Source organism: Narcine bancroftii, chromosome 11 (assembly GCF_036971445.1).
Source record: "Narcine bancroftii isolate sNarBan1 chromosome 11, sNarBan1.hap1, whole genome shotgun sequence".
Classification (NCBI taxonomy): Eukaryota; Metazoa; Chordata; class Chondrichthyes; order Torpediniformes; family Narcinidae; genus Narcine; species Narcine bancroftii.
Window position 1 is genome coordinate 41,792,321 of NC_091479.1, and position 18,274 is coordinate 41,810,594.

The 18,274-nt window shown below is 42.5% G+C and overlaps 1 long non-coding RNA gene across 1 annotated transcript in view; it reads right to left on the reverse strand.

The window, feature by feature from the left end:
- Window positions 1-290: 290 nt before the first annotated feature.
- Window positions 291-18,274, reverse strand: part of LOC138745296 (uncharacterized) — a 34,804-nt gene continuing 16,820 nt past the window's right edge. Inside the window, exons 3-5 of the long non-coding RNA XR_011346147.1 lie at window positions 9,043-9,183; window positions 1,696-1,760; window positions 291-835 (exon numbers count right to left, since the gene is read on the reverse strand). This is a non-coding gene — a long non-coding RNA (uncharacterized lncRNA). The remainder of the gene's footprint in view (window positions 836-1,695; window positions 1,761-9,042; window positions 9,184-18,274) is intronic.

Consider the following 18,274-nt stretch of genomic DNA (forward strand, 5'->3'; position numbering starts at 1 on the left):
GCTCTGAAACCACAGGGAGGTTCTGGCCGGAATGAGGCCCGACTTCTGCTAGAAGGAGGAGAAAAGAAGCAGGGATAATGTGGGGAAAGGGGTGGGGAGGGGAAGGGGTAGGGATGGCTTCCTCCGTTTACCTCTCCTTACCTCCACCCCGTTCCCTGTCTTGCGTAAACTTGTACTTCTCACTTTGTTCGTTTGAGATTGGTCACAGTGTTTGAGCTACCGAAATAAAATAGACACCCACACCGAGAGCAGTTCAGTTTAAACAAATGTTTATTACAAATTCAAAAGCGGATTTCAAACTACAATATGCAAGCCCTTCCCAATTATACTTATCAACGCCTGGACTGGTCCCAACTGCCGAAGCGAGGCAACGACTGCACACTTGTCGTAGGTTGTCGGTCGCCGGTAGCAGCTTCTCCACCTCCCTCGACTGGGACGTTAGCTGGACTCCAGAAATTCTTCTTCTTGCTGACGGATGTTGCCACTTCTCAGAGAGTCTCAAACTTCAGCAGCGGGACCATAGCTTATATTACCCGAAAACTGCTTACCCAAGCATCTATTCCCAGCACAGTAAGAAAGATAAGCGAGTAAGCTAGCATGTTAGGCTTCGATTGAATAACATAATTCTCAGCTTATCACTTTGAATACAATGGTTATTTTGCATCAAGGCAAGGCCTCTGACAGTCTGTGACCAAAACAAGCAGGAAGATTAAATGTTCTTGGTACACAGATGTCCTTTTGTCAGATAACTGCATCTCTGGCCCCTTGGTGGAATTTAGCTTATGTCTGCTGATTGTAAAAAACAAGCAGGTTCTCAGCCTTGCAGAAGCAAAGTCTGCAAAAGTATAAAACATGGTTTAAATCTTCCATTACATTCCCCTCCCCCTTTCCTTCCCCCGCTCGCCTCCCGGTTCCCCTCCCCCTTCCCATTCCCCTACTCCTAACCTTAACCCCTAACAAACCTTAACCTTAACACTACCGATACCCCCTATCACTACTCTTCGTCCCCTAACTCTACCCCTACTCCGTCCCCTAACTCTATCTCTACCCCTATGCCGTCCCCTAACCCCAACCCTAATCCAACCCACCTTCTCCTAACCCTCACCCTACCACTACCTCCTACTCCCTTCCCCTAAACCCAACACAAACCCACATCCCCGAACTCTAAATCTCACCCTTAACCTACACCTAATCCGAGCCCATGTCTCCTAACCCTAACCATAATGCTACCTCTATCCCAGCCCTCTCTAACTCTAACTCTACCCACCTTCCCCAACCCAAACGTAAACCCTACCCCTATCCCCTACACCTATCCCCTACACCTATCCCCTTCCCCTAACCATACCCCTCACCCATACCCACACCCCCAACACTACCCCTTACTCTTACCCTTAACCCCTTCCATTACCCCCTTTCTCCTACCCCCTTCCCCTACCCCTCCTTCCCCTAGATTAAGGTTGGAAGGGGAAAGGGGAGGGGGAAGGGGGAGGGGGAAGGGGAGGTGAAGGGAGGAGGGCTGGGGTTAGGGCAGAGGTGTGAGGGAAGGGCAAGGTGAGCAGGAGGGGGTTGGGATCGAGGAGGGGTAGGGGAGAAGGGGGGGTGGGTGAAGGGACATGGAAGATGCAGGGAATGGGGTTGGCAGGGCCAGAGGGAGAAGATGGGGGAGGAATTCAGGACATCATGATGTTATCTGACCTCTGATCAGCTGGGATACGAGGTTCTTCTGGACTTGTGTCTTGTCTCTGAGATCGCTCCTTCTCCTGGGAAGAGAAATATGGGTGATAGAGATGCTGTCTGCAAAGCCTGATCACGATGACTTTGGAGGGTCCCAACTCTTCCCCTATCACCCCCCTCCCTACCCCTGCACACTAGGGCCTTCCCCCTTCCTCTGCTTTACCTGAGGAAGTGTGTTTTGGAGAAAACCACAATCTATCTCTGCAGAGCTCAAAGCACCGTGTCTCCATCAGGCAACACCCTGGTTCACCACGACATGGCAGCAAATGCTGGACAAATCATAGATGGATTGGTTGAATCCTTTCAGCTGACCCATATGAACCTACCCCACAACGATATTACCCTTTCCTCCCTCACACCAGTACCTTCTGTTTTTCATTTATTCCTGACCCCATATTAAAATCATTTTCATGCCTTTTATGGACCAGCCTCCACTACTACCCCTGGCAATGCATTCCAGGCACCCACTATTTTCTGTGTGAATAAAATATACCCCTCACATCTTGACTAAAGTTCCCTCCTTATTTAGACGTCCTCTGGTATTCTCGCTCCAGGAATGCAAACAATATTCCAAGTGTGGTCTGACTTGAATTTTATACGTCTGCAACGTTACCTCTCAGTTCTTGAACTCAATCCCCTGACTCCTGAAGGCCAGCACACAATACACCATCTTAAACTCCCACTCAATTTTCATAGCAACATTGAGCGATTAATGGAGCAGGATCTAAATATTTCTCTGTCCTGCACACTGTTCATAATCCTGTCACTAATCAAGTGCTCTGCCCTCACGTTCTTGTAATCCACATTCAATAAAGAAATTGGTCTATATGAAGCTACTTTTATGGGTATCCAACCTTCTTTGGAATAACTTTTATTCGTGCCCTTGAAAATGACTCTGGAAATAAACCTGGACCAGTTGCTTATTTAAGTACATCTGTATTTACAGGATTGAACTCCATCTGCCAATTCTCTGAAAACTGGATGACCTATGACAACCTTCTACACTGTCTACAACATCTCTACCTCTGTGTCATCCCCTGACGTACCCACCCTTTCACTCCCATCATCATTCATAAAAATCACAAAGAGCAGGGGTCCCAGAGCAGATCCCTTTGGAGAGCCACTAGTCATTGTTCCATCTACTACTACCCTCTGTTTACTGCAGATAAGCCAATTCTGAATCCACACAGCCAAGGCTCCATGGATCCCATGCCTCCTGACATTCTAAATGAGGCCACTGTGAGGACCTTGTCAAGCACCTTACTAAAATCCACATGCAGCGCATACACACCTTTACCTTCATCTATTTCCTTTGACATCTCCTCGAAATACTCAATTTGACTCGTGATGCAGGACCTGCTCCTCAGAAAACTATCCATGAGTTTCCCCAGCATGTTTGTGCATTGCCCTCGGACCCAGCATCTGCAGACTTCCTGGCCAGTCCCTCCCTTACCCCTTCCCAGAGCTTCCGCATCCATTACAACATCAAACATTGCTGCCCAGTACAGGCCCTTTGGCCCATAAAGGCTGGACTGACCTTTGTAAACGTTCTCCACAACCAACTAACCCTTACCCGTACCACACCCATAACTATGGGTGGATAAAATATCCAATTAACTTCTTTCTGAAATAATGCATCATGAATTTTATGTTGATTCCAATTTTGAATAACTTTTCATAATTCTAGTTGAGCTCCTGTAAAGTTAGATCCATTATCAGAACATAATTCTTTGACTTGACCAGGTCTAAGAATAAAACGCTAAAGAACATTAATAAAAGAGTCTCTGTCAAGCAATGACGCTACTTCAAAATGAATTGCTCTCATAGTCAAACACGTGAAAATAACTCCATATCGTTTTTCAACACTTCGACCTCACTTTACTTGCAAAGGACCAAAATAATCAACTTCCACGGATGTAAATGGGAATTCATCAGGTGAAACTCTGTCCTGTGGTAAATCTGCCATTTGTTGTTGTGCAGGTTTTCATTATCTCTGTCAGTCACAAAGAGATGAAACTTCATGATTTCATTATTAATATATTTAAGCACTGATGGGTAGACGTGTGGTTCCACCCTTCCCCAGTTAGACTATTAAATGCTTGATTTTAAAAGTTGTAAAAGTGGTTAAAAATACTGTTTATAGACTTTGGAATAGTGGAGGATCGAAATGGCTGCAAATGTGAAAAAATCGAAAACTCAGTTACAGAAGAAATTACCTTACAAAGTGTTGAAGAATCGAGGCCTAGTTCAAGTTGAAGCAACGGAGTTGTCAACTGGAGTCCCCAAGTCTCAGAGGACTCCTGCCCGGCTAAGTATCTCGTCGGTACCACTTGCGCTATCGCAGGATGGCGCCAGCTCAGTGATGTGTTCAGCGGTTTCGACTCATGCACTCATGAGGGCGGGCCAGCAGAACACAGGCGTGAGGGCGGGCCAGCTGAGCGAGGACAGGCCCGTGAGCCTGCAGCATTGCCTGGTGGTCAGGAGAGGTACAGTGTAGCATCAGAAGACGCACCTGCGCAGTCGGTGGCCCTACCAGGCATGCACAGTGCGTCGAGGGTCCACAAACCTTTGGAGAAGGTGTGGGCTGTGGGGGAGCCTGAGCGACGGTGAACTGACGAGGTCGGCACACTGTTGTCGGGTGTCCAGACCTGCAGCAGCACCGGAAGAGGACCTATTGCTATGGAGGAAGAGGATGCTCAACTTCATTAGAACTTGAAGAACTGGGGACTGAGGCAAAAGAAGGTCGGCCTCAAATGGAGGTTATGGATCCTGGACTGGATTCTGTGTTTCCAATTCTGGAAGGGATTGCTCAGCTCATGGAAGTTATGTCAAATATGTCAATGCAGATGACTCATCAGATGACTCAAGGATTTTTGGAAATGAAAACTCAAATGAACACTGTGTGTGAAGAAATAACTTTCATGAAGCAAGATATTAATGTAGTTAAGAGTGATGTTACGAGATGGACACGATCAGTGGACACTGTGCAAGATCATTTTAAAAAGATTGTGGAGGCTTTTTTGAATGCAAGAGTCAAGTGGAGCGTAATAGAGATAAAATGGAAATAGTGGAAGATCCTTTTGTAGATTGGGGGATTCAGAAGAAGGAATTATTGAAGTTTGACATTAGAAAACCAAAGTCGTAGAAATAATGTTAAGATAGTAGGTCTTCCGGAAGATATGGAAGGTTCGGATCCGGAGAAGATTTTGAAGAAATGGAACCCAGAAGTGTAGGGCAGGTAATTCATTCCGGATGGACTGGAATTAGATCGAGCAAACAGAGCGTTAAGGAAGAAACCGTTTCCAGGCCAATTACCACGAGCAGTTTTGATTCGCTGTTTTAAATATCAAGACAGAGAGGTGATCCTTCGATTGGTGGTGCAGAAAACACGGCAAAATCAGGATCCACTGATGGTTCAAAATAATAGGGTTTGTTTAATGCAGATCTGAGTCAAGAAATTATCAGAAGAGACCGAGAATTTAATTCAGCCTAAGAAGTATTGTGGCGAAAGGGATATAAATTTGCTTTTAGTTATGCGGCAGTATTGAAAGATTTTTATGGGAATTTTCAATCTCAGTTTTTTGAAAATGACCACGATGCTTTAATATTTGCAAATTCATTGCCAGATGTACGAGGAAATGGGCGATCTTCACCATTGTCACCGAAAGGAAGGGTCAATGGGAATGGAAATGGGAAGATTGGAAAATATGGAAAGAATGGGAAAAAAGTTGAATTGACGCAAAGTCTTCTCGATATTGATGATCCGGAACAATCATTGGGATTGGAATCACTGGGTTGAATGTTTTTGTTTCAGGACTTTGTAAAAGTCTGACTGGGGATGGGTGACACTGAGTCCTTTAGTCACCTGCCACTTGTGGACTTTACCACACCCAGATTTTTAGGGGACTGCTACTTTTGAGCAACTTGTTTTGGGATTGATTTTTCTCTATTTTTGGAATTTTTTAAATAGGTGGGATTCAATACAGTGAGACTTAGAAGGGGAGTATTATTTTATAGTGGGATTCACATTTGTGAGAAGGTTTAACAGTGATATACTATGAACTGTGTCAGATACTATGACACCAGGTTGACAGTGGGGAGAAGGTTTAACAGTAATGTACGATAAACTGTGAGATACAGTGACACCCATTCACAGATGTGTAAAGGTTTAATGATGATGTATGGTAGACTGATAAGAGATACTGAGACAATGGGTTCACAACATTAACAAGGTTTAACAGTAATGTACGATAAACTGTGTGAGATACTGTGACACCAGGTTCACAATTTGAATAAGATTTAACGGTGAAGTAAAATAAACTGTGACAGATACTATGACACCATGTTCACAATGGGAATAAGGTTTAACGCTGATGTAAAATAAAATGTGGCAGGCAAAGTGACACCAGATTCACAGTGGAGAGAGGTTTAATGCTGATGTGTGGACGAATGAGATCGTTACTGTGACATTGGCTTCACAGCAGTGAGAAGGTTTAACAGTAATGTACAATAAACTGTGTCAGATACTGTGACACCAGGTTCACAGTGGGGAGAAAGTTTAACGAGATGTACGATAAACTGTGTCAGATACTGTGACACCCATTCACAGATGTGTAAAGGTTTAACGATGATGTATGGTCGACTGATAAGAGATACTGAGACAATGGGTTCACAACATTAACAAGGTTTAACAGTAATGTACGATAAACTGTGTGAGATACTGTGACACCAGGTTCACAATTTGAATAAGATTTAACGGTGAAGTAAAATAAACTGTGACAGATACTATGACACCATGTTCACAATGGGAATAAGGTTTAACGCTGATGTAAAATAAAATGTGGCAGGCAAAGTGACACCAGATTCACAGTGGAGAGAGGTTTAATGCTGATGTGTGGACGAATGAGATCGTTACTGTGACATTGGCTTCACAGCAGTGAGAAGGTTTAACAGTAATGTACAATAAACTGTGTCAGATACTGTGACACCAGGTTCACAGTGGGGAGAAAGTTTAACGAGATGTACGATAAACTGTGTCAGATACTGTGACACCCATTCACAGATGTGTAAAGGTTTAACGATGATGTATGGTCGACTGATAAGAGATACTGAGACAATGGGTTCACAACATTAACAAGGTTTAACAGTAATGTACGATAAACTGTGTGAGATACTGTGACACCAGGTTCACAATTTGAATAAGATTTAACGGTGAAGTAAAATAAACTGTGACAGATACTATGACACCATGTTCACAATGGGAATAAGGTTTAACGCTGATGTAAAATAAAATGTGGCAGGCAAAGTGACACCAGATTCACAGTGGAGAGAGGTTTAATGCTGATGTGTGGACGAATGAGATCGTTACTGTGACATTGGCTTCACAGCAGTGAGAAGGTTTAACAATAATGTACAATAAACTGTGTCAGATACTGTGACACCAGGTTCACAGTGGGGAGAAAGTTTAACGAGATGTACGATAAATTGTGTCAGATACTGTGACACCCATTCACAGATGTGTAAAGGTTTAACGATGATGTATGGTCGACTGATAAGAGATACTGAGACAATGGGTTCACAACATTAACAAGGTTTAACAGTAATGTACGATAAACTGTGTGAGATACTGTGACACCAGGTTCACAATTTGAATAAGATTTAATGGTGAAGTAAAATAAACTGTGACAGATACTATGACACCATGTTCACAATGGGAATAAGGTTTAACGCTGATGTAAAATAAAATGTGGCAGGCAAAGTGACACCAGATTCACAGTGGAGAGAGGTTTAATGCTGATGTGTGGACGAATGAGATCGTTACTGTGACATTGGCTTCACAGCAGTGAGAAGGTTTAACAGTAATGTACAATAAACTGTGTCAGATACTGTGACGCCAGGTTCATGGTGGGGAGAAAGTTTAACGAGATGTACGATAAACTGTGTCAGATACTGTGACACCAGGTTTACAGTGGGGAGAATGTTTAACAGTAATGTACGATAAAATGTGTGAGATACTGTGACACCAGGTTCACAGTGGGGAGAATGTTTAACAGTCATGTACGATAAACTGTGTCAGATACAGTGACACCAGGTTCACAGTGGGGAGAAGGTTTAACAGTAATGTACGATAAACTGTGTCAAATACAGTGACACCAGGTTCACAGAGGGGAGAAGGTTTAACAGTCAAGCACGATAAACTGTCAGATACAGTGACACCAGGTGCACAGTGGGGAGAATGTTTAACAGTAATGTACGATAAACTGTGTCAGATACAGTGACACCTGGTTCACATGGGGAGAATGTTTAACAGTAATGTACGATAAACTGTGTCAGATACAGTGACACCAGGTTCACAGTGGGGAGAAGGTTTAACAGTCATGTACGATAAACTGTGTCAGATACAGTGACACCAGGTTCACAGTGGGGAGAATGTTTAACAGTAATGTACGATAAACTGTGTCAGATACAGTGACACCAGGTTCACAGTGGGGAGAATGTTTAACAGTAATGTACGATAAACTGTGTCAGATATTGTGACACCTGGTTCACATGGGGAGAAGGTTTAACGGTGATGTACGGTATGTTGAGGTAGATAACGTGACACCAGGTTCACAGTGGGGAGAAGGTTTAACAGTGATGTACGATAAACTGTGTCAGATACTGTGACACCAGGTTCACAGTGCGGAGAATGTTTAACAGTAATATACGATAAACTGTGTCAGATACTGTGACACCAGGTTCACATGGGGAGAAGGTTTAACGGTGATATACGGTAGACTGAGGCAGATACTGTGACACCAGGTTAACGTTGTGGAGAAGGTTTAACGGTGATATAATGTAAATTGAGATATATACCATGACACCATGTTCACAGTGGGGAGAAGGTTTAACGTTGATGGACGGTAGACTGAGGCAGATTCTATTACACCAGGTTCACAGGGGGAGAAAGTTTAACGTTGATCTACGATAGACTGAGGCAGAAACTTTGAGACAGGATTCACATTCTTGAGAAGTTTAACATTGATGTACGATTAACAGTGTCAGATACTTTGACATCAGGTTCATATTGGGGAGAAGGTTTAACGGTGATGTATGGTAGAGGGAGGCAGATACTGTGACACCAAGCTCATTGTATTGTTCATTTATCTTAATTACAACATCTAATTTATATCTCCATTTTTTTGTGACAACTTCCAAACATTCCATAAACTTCTATTCTAATCAGATTTTGTTCATTTAAATAGGTCACCACTAAAAGCCCAAATCGTTAAGTCTCTTAAGTACACAGCACAAAATTAAATTCTTTACCTGGGTTTGGTTCAACGGCACTTCAGTCTCCTTCATTAATTTTTCAGACCCTCATTTTGTGCTTTATGCTTTGCCCAGCCGATTCACCAAATGGGCATCCAACTCTATCTTCTCAGCTTGACCCAACGTCTCCTCTGTAAACTTAAGCAAACCAAGAAGACTAAAGTTAAAATTTTCACATTGGCATTTTTAAACACAAAAATGATGCTACGATTTGCAATTTCACATCAAAATCCCACTTGCTAAACTTGCAAGCAACTGAATCGCATCCTACAGCTGGAAAATTGCAAGAGAACTGCTTGGTTAAAGCAAAGATTCCACCCAGTCACCCCATTAAAGGCCTCCAAGTTAACAACAGATAGCAACCTGAAAGTTAAATTCAAAGATCTGTATCAGGAATATTAACGGGCTGTTAAAAAAAAATTATTTCTGTTATTGAAAGAAAACTCCTCAGAGAACAACAGGCTCTTGTTGAACAATTCCTATTGTATTCCTCAAAATGGTTTGAATCTTGATTTCAAGCAGAGTCATTTGGCGAAATTGTTGGTCCAGAACAAACCCTGCCCACACACTCCCTTAAATACCTGCAAAGTCGTGGCTCAGCTCTGCTCCATGCTAAATGTATCAAGCTTTTGTGAAGAGATAACGGACTTTAGATGCTGGTTCGTTGAGTCACAAAAACATTAATGATTCTCTGAACAACACACCTCTATCTGAAAATCAACAAGAACCTTCCCGAGTGGTAAATATCAACAAGACATAATATCATTTCACTGTTGTGTTTGTGTCGTTGGAGAATTCCCTTTCCATTCAATCAGAATTGGAGTTTTGGGTGCCGTATTTGAGAAAAGATGTGCTGGTGTTGGAGAAGGTCAGAGATGATTTACTGGAATTATATCAGGAATGAAAGGTTTAGTGTATGAGGAACAATTGTCGACTCTTCGACAGTACTAGTTGGAGTACAGAAGGATAAGGGGGACCTCAGAGGCATTTCAAATGCTGGAAGGCTTGCACAGAGTACATATGGCAAATATGTTTCCCATGGAAGGGGATTCTAGGACAGGAGAGCATAATTACAGGATATAAGGGTGTCAATTTAAAACAAATGTGGAAAAATTGATTTTGTCAGTGGGTCGTGAAACCGATGTGAGATCATTAAGGCAGAGATTGACAGTTATTTGATTAGTCAAGGAATCAAGGGTTATGGGGAGAAAGCTCGGGAGTGTGGGTGAGTGGAAGAATGGTGGAACAGACTCGACGGGCCTACTTCTGCTCCTATATCTTGTGATCTATATCCTGCTGGAGACCTAGACAACCCTCCTCTTGTATTGCATTCTTAGAAAAAAATTCTGCATTGTGGTTTTATGTCATGTGAACCCATTTCCGATTGAATCCCATGTTACAAATAACCCAATGGAAATTCTGCATTGAAAGGACTGCAGCTTCCTTATTTTAAAAATAGTTATGGAGCAGTTCAAATGAGATTTCTTGCTTCTTTTTTTGAAAGGGTTAAAATAGAATCAAATAAAATCGGAGAGGGAAAAGCAGAAGAATTTATATACAAGTGGGAATCAAAATTAATAGTTGGTGATAAAGATACACAATTGTTGAAACATTTGATTAATATATGGAATAAAATAAATGATGAAATTGGTGTAAGTGGATGTACATCACCCAGAATGGCTTTGATTCAAAATCCTCGTATCTTTTTCAAAGGATCATCAATTTCTGGATAGCGAGTTTTGTAAGGGGATTATAAATGTTGAAGATTGTCATGAAAGGTGTCAATTAATGCCATTTGAGCAACTGAGAAATAAATATCATATAACTCATTGCATTCTTTTTTGCTATTTCCAACTAAGAGCATATTTGAAGGGTAAGTTCGGACCAACCATATTGTACTGAAATAGAACTCCTTGTAAGAGGAATTGTTAAAAAAAATTATTTGATGATGTCCTCTTTATTACAAGTAGGAACTTTCAAATGAGGAGTTCATAAGTTGAGACAAAGGTGGGAAATGGATCTGAATAATTTAATTGATAGGCAAATATGGGGAGATCCATATAAGGATCTCAATGAAAGACATAAATTAGTTCAGTGTAATTGTTTTTACATCAGTCATGTAGCAGATGTCAACAAGGATTTTATTTGAAAGCTACACCTGGAGTCAAGTGACTCAGGCAGTTGGATTTGAAAAGCTCTACAGGAAGCTGATTTGGCAATAGAGATCACGTGATTCAGGGGAGTTGTATTAATTCACTTCAACCCAGCAGTCTGGAAGTATTGACTAGAGATCCACACTGCAGCAGTGAGGAAGGAATTCACAACTAGTTTTCCTTCTGCAGTTACTTCTTACACCAGAGAAATTGAATAGAATAAAATCAGAATTATCAGATCAATGTTTTAGGTGTGGTGAAGATGTCGAAACTTTCTTGCATTCAACTTATCTTTGTCCTAATGCAAGATCTTTTTGGGGAGAATTACAATATTAATGGAACAAGTTATCGGAGATTTTTTCCGCAGAATCTGATCTTATTTTATTAGGAAATATTGAAGGAACAAGGCCCAAATTAAATATATAAATATATCAATTGAAATTTGTTAAATTAACGTTAGTGGTGATGAGGAAATATATTGCACTTATTTGGAAATCAGATATATATATATATTTTTACAGATGCCAAGATGACATGCAAAAATTCAAAGTTGTATTCCTATGGAAAAAATTACATATTGATTGAGAAATATATACTCTATGCTTTTGCAAATTTGGCACCTGAATATTCAAATATCAGATTTCAATTTGTAATAATGCCCTTTCCATCCCTCTGGACATGTGCGATTCTCCTGTTAGTTACAATTTTGTTAGATTTCTTCGCCACTGTGAAATCTGGGAAAGTGGACGACTAGTACAGGGCACCAGAAAACAGGAAGACCACACCCCACCAACATCTCAGAAGCAGAGGATTCAATCCATGGGTCAGTGACCAAGGAAGCAGACCAGTGAGGGGTTCTGCAGCTGAAAGACCCACATAGGTGGCAGGCTGTTGGTGTCTTGAGGAGAGGAACCCACGCAGGCTGCGGGCTTCTGAACAAAGAAGTCAAGGAACTCACACCAGGCTGTGGAATGCTAGAGACTGGGTCAAAACTGGCTAAAAGTGTTTCAGGTATCAGACTTGGGAATTGAATAAGTGCTAAATTGTTCCTAATTATGTCAGAGGTTCCAAACTGGAGCTCACATTGCCAATGACTTGGATGGTCTGTGAGCATTGAAAGAGAATCCAGAGACCATCAGTGACTTGGCCCAGCATTTAGGGTGGTGGGGGTTGGGGAGCACTCAGTCTTTCTCTGACTGCAAGAGGCATTTCAGGCAATTTCTGCCAGAGGTGAGTCTGTCTGTCTTACAGCTGGAAAAAAGCAATTTTGTGTGATATGACACTTTTTAATTACATGACAGTAAATTGTCTCCTGAAATAGAGAGAGAGGTTCAAGTTTCAAACTATTACAAACTCCACTCACCAGATTATACCTCTTCCCACTTTTTTTTTGCAAGGACACCATTGATTTTATCACAGCTCTTCTGCTGCATCTGTCCTGTGACAGATTATATATTTTACATTGTATATAGATATGTTTTTGAAAGAGTTGGATTGGACGAGTCGTTTAGGTCACAAACATATACATCCACTTCACAAAACAGCTCTTTAAAATGCAAGAGCTTTGCTGAGACTGAGCCAAGAGCCTTTGCAAAGACAAAACAAGGAGACTTTTGCGAAAGAATTTCAAAAGGAGGTGTAAATGGAATATTGTTTTTAAAGCAACAGATGAATGGACTCAGAAGTTTGGGTCTGGTGCAATCATCTGGCTGGTACCAGTTTGCTGTTCTAAGAAGGTCACGTGGTTTTGCAAGCAGAGAGGAGAGACCAAATAGGCTTTTTCTAAAATTGAGAGAGAGAGAGAGAGAGAGAGAGAGAGAGAGAGAGAGAAATGGCAAGCTGGCATCTTGTTTTGAAGACGGTTTGTGAGTTCTCAGTTCAACCTGTTGAAAAACTTTGTTGTCCATACAAGAGGAAATGGCTGGCTAGAAATGATGTTTCACCTGAAATAAGGGAAACAAAAGGAAATCAATGGTGACCTGCAGAAGAGGTTATCATTTGGAAAACCCTGATGGGTCAAGTTTCTTTGGCAAGACACCAAAGTGGCTGATCAGAGGGAATCAGTCTTTGTGTGTCCAATGTGCATGAAATCCCTCTCTGAAACCAACAAGAGCCTTCCTGGAGGGTAAACATTTACTTCTAACCACCAGAGCTTGGTGAAAATTCATAAATGTTGAATTCTGTGCACAGTATAAGAATTGATAGATACCGGTGAACTTGGAGTCATGTCAAAGAACTTTATGCACATTAAATACACCTGCACTTAAAATTAGAAGGGGGTAATGGAAGGCTGTTAAATTAATAGAGATAAGTTAAAGTTTGATCCTGTTTGTTTTTCTGTTTAAAGAAAATTAAAACCAATGTTTGTTTAAGAACGAATGGTGTTATTGTTCAAAATCTGCCTGTGATTCTAAGTATTCTTGGACTGAATAGACATCTGGGCCAAATGGCTATTTAAAGACAATCTGTACATGATTGTACATCCTAGAGTACAATGACTACTTCTATCCACTAAAGATTGTTAAAGAGCAAGAATGGACAATACAATCACATAAAATTCCCATCCATACAGCACACGTATTAATACAAAAAACAATCACACCTCCTTATCGGTCAGGAAGTGCCTACACTTCCCAAGGAGGCTGAGGAGGTCAAGGCCAACGGCTCTCATCCTGAGATTTTACAGGAGCGCTGTTGAGTCTCCTGTCTGGCTGCACCATTTGATGATCTAGTTGCTGTAAAGCATCAGACAGGAATGATGCCGAGTTGTGAGGATCACTGGGCTCTCCCTTTTTCTGTAGATGACATTTACTAGGAGTGTTGTTCAAATTGGGCTCAAGGAATAGTGCAAAGACCATTTTGATCTAGTGAACAGCATCTTTAACCACGTCCATCATCAAAATCAGGACTTACAGGCTGGGGAATAGCTTCTTCCCACAGGCTGTTAGATGGATGAAAAGTATCCTGTAAGTGTGATAATCCTCCTAAATATTTATTTATGTAGCGGCTACTTCGATAGAGCTACTAAAGCAACACACACACACACACACACACACACACACACACACACACACACACACACACACACACACACACACACACACACACACACACACACACACACACACACACACACACACACACACACACACCAGGTTAGTCAGGCTTCTTCTATTTACAGCATGTCCCGGGCTCCATGGGTCAAGGTGGGACATCATTATGAGTTTGCTGCCGATCCACGGGACCAGAGCTTTAAATTAAGCCCTGTGAGTGTCCCGCACCTTCCGGCAGGGGAAATCACAGATCAACGTGCTGTTCCTCGGGACGCAGCACCACGTGCATGCGGTCAATTAAATGGATGAGTACCCAGCTGTCTGCCTTATGATTTCATGTGCCCGCCAAAGAACCTAGCCCAGTCGGCCCGCTTCACAGCTGCTACAACCCCCAGAATCGTCACCAGAAAGAAAAACACCAGCTGCATGCACCTTAGGTGGACACCCTCATCGTCTGGGATGGGGGCACTGAATGGGTGAAGCGGGATCCACATGTGCAGTCTGTCCAAACTAAACAGCTGAGAATGTCCCCCAATGTCCAAAGTATACTAAAATCCATCCTTCTTCACCACGCGGAAAAGGCTCTCATACGGTCGTTGTAACAGCACTCCTGTGTACTGTCTGCGCACAAAAACAAAATCAGCGTCCAGGAGTTGTGGGGCACATTCTGTTAAAGGGATCCAAGCCAGTGGGTAGGAAAAGCTTTGCTGATAGCGATACCATGTCGAAGCTGCTGAAGGATATTCAGATCAGAGTTGGTTGTGAAATGAATGTCCCATGAAACTGTAAGGACCGTACAATAAACCATCTCTGCGGACAATGCAAACATATCTTACTTTGGAGCTGTGAGCACTCCCAAAAGAACGCATGGCAACTCATCAACCTAATTGGGACCAGTGAGTCGGGCCTAAAAAGTGGACTTCAGTTGCCAGTGGGAACGTGGGTGAATTGTGTTCCGCGGACTGAATTAATGTGGGAAAACCAAATCTAGCCATCCAGTTGACGATGAATGCTCTGGCCCTTGTCTCAGTGTCACTGGATGGCAACGGGACGGCCTCTGGCCAGCGCGTGAAATGTTCTACAACTGTTAGAATGTATCTCATGTTTTGAGATTCTGGCAATGGTCCAAGCAGGTCCACATGCACGTGTTCCAACTGCCTGCATACCGGCAGGAAATGTTGAAGAGGTGGCTTAGAGTGGCACTGAATTTTGGCAGTCTGGCAGGAGGTACATGTGCAAACCCATTGTATGACACCTTTTCTCAGTCCATGCTATACATATATATTTGACATGAGCTTGACATATGTTCTGATGTATGGATGAGATAAGCTGTGTCTCTGGTCAATAAGGTGTTTCTTCCAAGATGCAGGAAACATTGGTCTAATGTAGCCCAAAGACATGTCACAAAGTAAGGTTGGCCACCCAGTTGTGCTGCCCTCTGCTGTATGTCCAGGTTAGTAATGGCCATACTGTATGCCTGAACATCGGGGTCCATTGCCTGGATACTGGCTAATTCATGAATATCAATGTCACCCTGAATATGATATATAGTCGGTCTGGACAGCATATTCGTGATGAGATTGTTTTTACCAGATGTTATCCAAGTAGATGTAAGGGAACTCTAAATCTCTGTCCAAAGTGTCTATAACCCGCTGGCAGGTTTGAACACCATTCTTCAACTTAAGTCACATCCTAAAACATTCGAAAAGCCCAGAAGGGATAATAATCACCGTTTTAGGAATGTCTTCCTTATGGATGGGATCTGATGGTATCTCATGACAAGATCAACCTTGGAGAAAGCACAGAAATTGTGCAGATGGGAGGCAAAATCTTGCATATGAGGGACGTTAAGACAGTGGGTCTTATCCTGAGATATGGTCTGCTGGCCTTCGTAAATCATAGCATAGACTAGAGTATAGCTGGAAAGTGATGCTGCACTGTTTAAGGAATTGGTGAGGCCAGGTTTGGAGAATTGTTTTCAGTTCTGGTCTCCAAATATAGGAATGAAATAGATAAGGTGGAGATGGTACAGGAAAGATTTACAAAAATGTTACGTGGCTTACAACATCTAGATTACAGAGAAAGATTAAGGAGACAGCAACTTTATTCATTGGAACGTAGACGGTTGAAGGGGGTTATGATAGAGGTATTCAAAATTATGAAAGGAATAGATAGACTAGACATGAGTAGACTCTTACCCCTGAGGGCAGGGGAGTTTGGAACAAGAGGGCATGAGTTCAGGGTAAGGGGGCAAAACTTTAGGAGGAATGTTAGAGGATGTTTCTTCACTGAGAGAGTGGTGGCAGAATGGAATGATCTTCCAGAAGAGATAATTGCGGCAGGGTCCTTTCTGTCATTTAAGAGAAGGTTGGATGTGTACATGAATATCAGGGTGTTGGAGGGATGTGGCCAGAGTGTTGGAGGGGAAAACTAGTGGAGTTGTTCATGTGAACTGGCACAGACTCAAAGGGCCGATATGGCCTGTGCCGTAATCTGTCATATGGTTATATGTGCTGGGCTCCACAGGACAAGGTGGGACATCATTAAGAGTTTGCTGCCGACAGGTTTGAATTAAGCTCCGTGAGTATCCCACGCGTTCTGGGAGGAAGAAACGTCCATATCCTCTGCGCATCCAGAGATGCAAGATGTCGCCAAAATCTTTGGCCTGGCGGCGGGCCAGGAGGAGCGCGAGCATGGAATCTGACCCGAGCCTGGCTTGACTAAGGAGATGGGGGGTGGGTGCCCGAATGCGAGCACGGTTTAGCAGGAAGGCGACTGACAGTATGCAGCGGCCCATCTGGAGATGCTCCCCTGCGTGCTACTGAGCCTCTCAGCATGGATGAATGTTATCACATGCAGGAAATTCTGGATCAGAACCACAGTAGGGCTGCCAGGTATGAGGTGGAGGAGGACAACTCAGAAATTCGAGAAGAAGAGGAAGAATTACTACTTGCTGCAGTTGGACTCACTGAAGGAAGGCCTTAGGCTTTCAGAACATCTCCTTTTCCAATGAAAGCTGTTGTTTCACCACAGACACCTTCCCCAGACTTCAAGGCACCTGTAACAGGGATGGAAGTCAACCTCATGTCTACAGAACTGATCCAACCAAATGAAAAGATGATGTCTTCTATGACCTAAAATTTTGAAACTTTAAATGATCAATTTGCTGGTATAAAGGAAATAATGGCTGGTATGTGTGAAGAAATTACATTTATTAGGGGGCGTGGCAAGATGGCGTAGGGAACAGACGTGCCTTCCAGACCTCTCCTGACTCTGATTTATTGTTTTGTCTTTAGGTGCCCGTTAAAGTTCTTTTAAAAGTTCATAAATAATAAGAGGTGTTGGATTAGTGCCTAATCGTTTATATGCAAAGAAAAAGGTAAAAGAAAACATCAACAGACTGTTAAAAAACTACATTTTCCGAAAATGTCTGAGCCTACTTGTTTACAAGAAGCCAGGACTCAGCGTAGAATGGATCCAGAGGAAGACGTACAGAGTTTGGCATTGAAACTCCATTTTATGCCGGTGAGGCACTCTGAAGGTCGCATTCAACAGCTTTCAGAACAAAGGGCTGGACGGGTGCCAGTATTTCACACAACGGCCACTGTGAGTGCTGTTACTGAGACTTTGACAGTTGAATCAGCTGCGGCGCCACCAGCTGGAGAGTTAAAGAGCTGTCATTCAACTGCTACAGTGGTGGCGCTGCAAAATGCATCTTCAATTACAACGGTTTTTCCAGACATTGATTCAGTGAAGATGATTAAAGAGATTTGGCTTAAAGATAACCCTGATCTTCAGTCTCCTGGCATTGCTGGGGGGACTTTGAGAGGGATTTTTATACAAAGTCAAACTGCTAGAAAAGATACTAAATTAAGGGAAGGGACAGAAGATCCCGTGGTCTCTAAGACCCCATTATGCCTGAATCTACTTCTGTTGAAATGTCTGTTAAGGATCTTGAAGATAAGATATATTCTGTATCGAGTCACTTAGCTAATTTTGTGAACCTGTTTATTTCCAAGATTA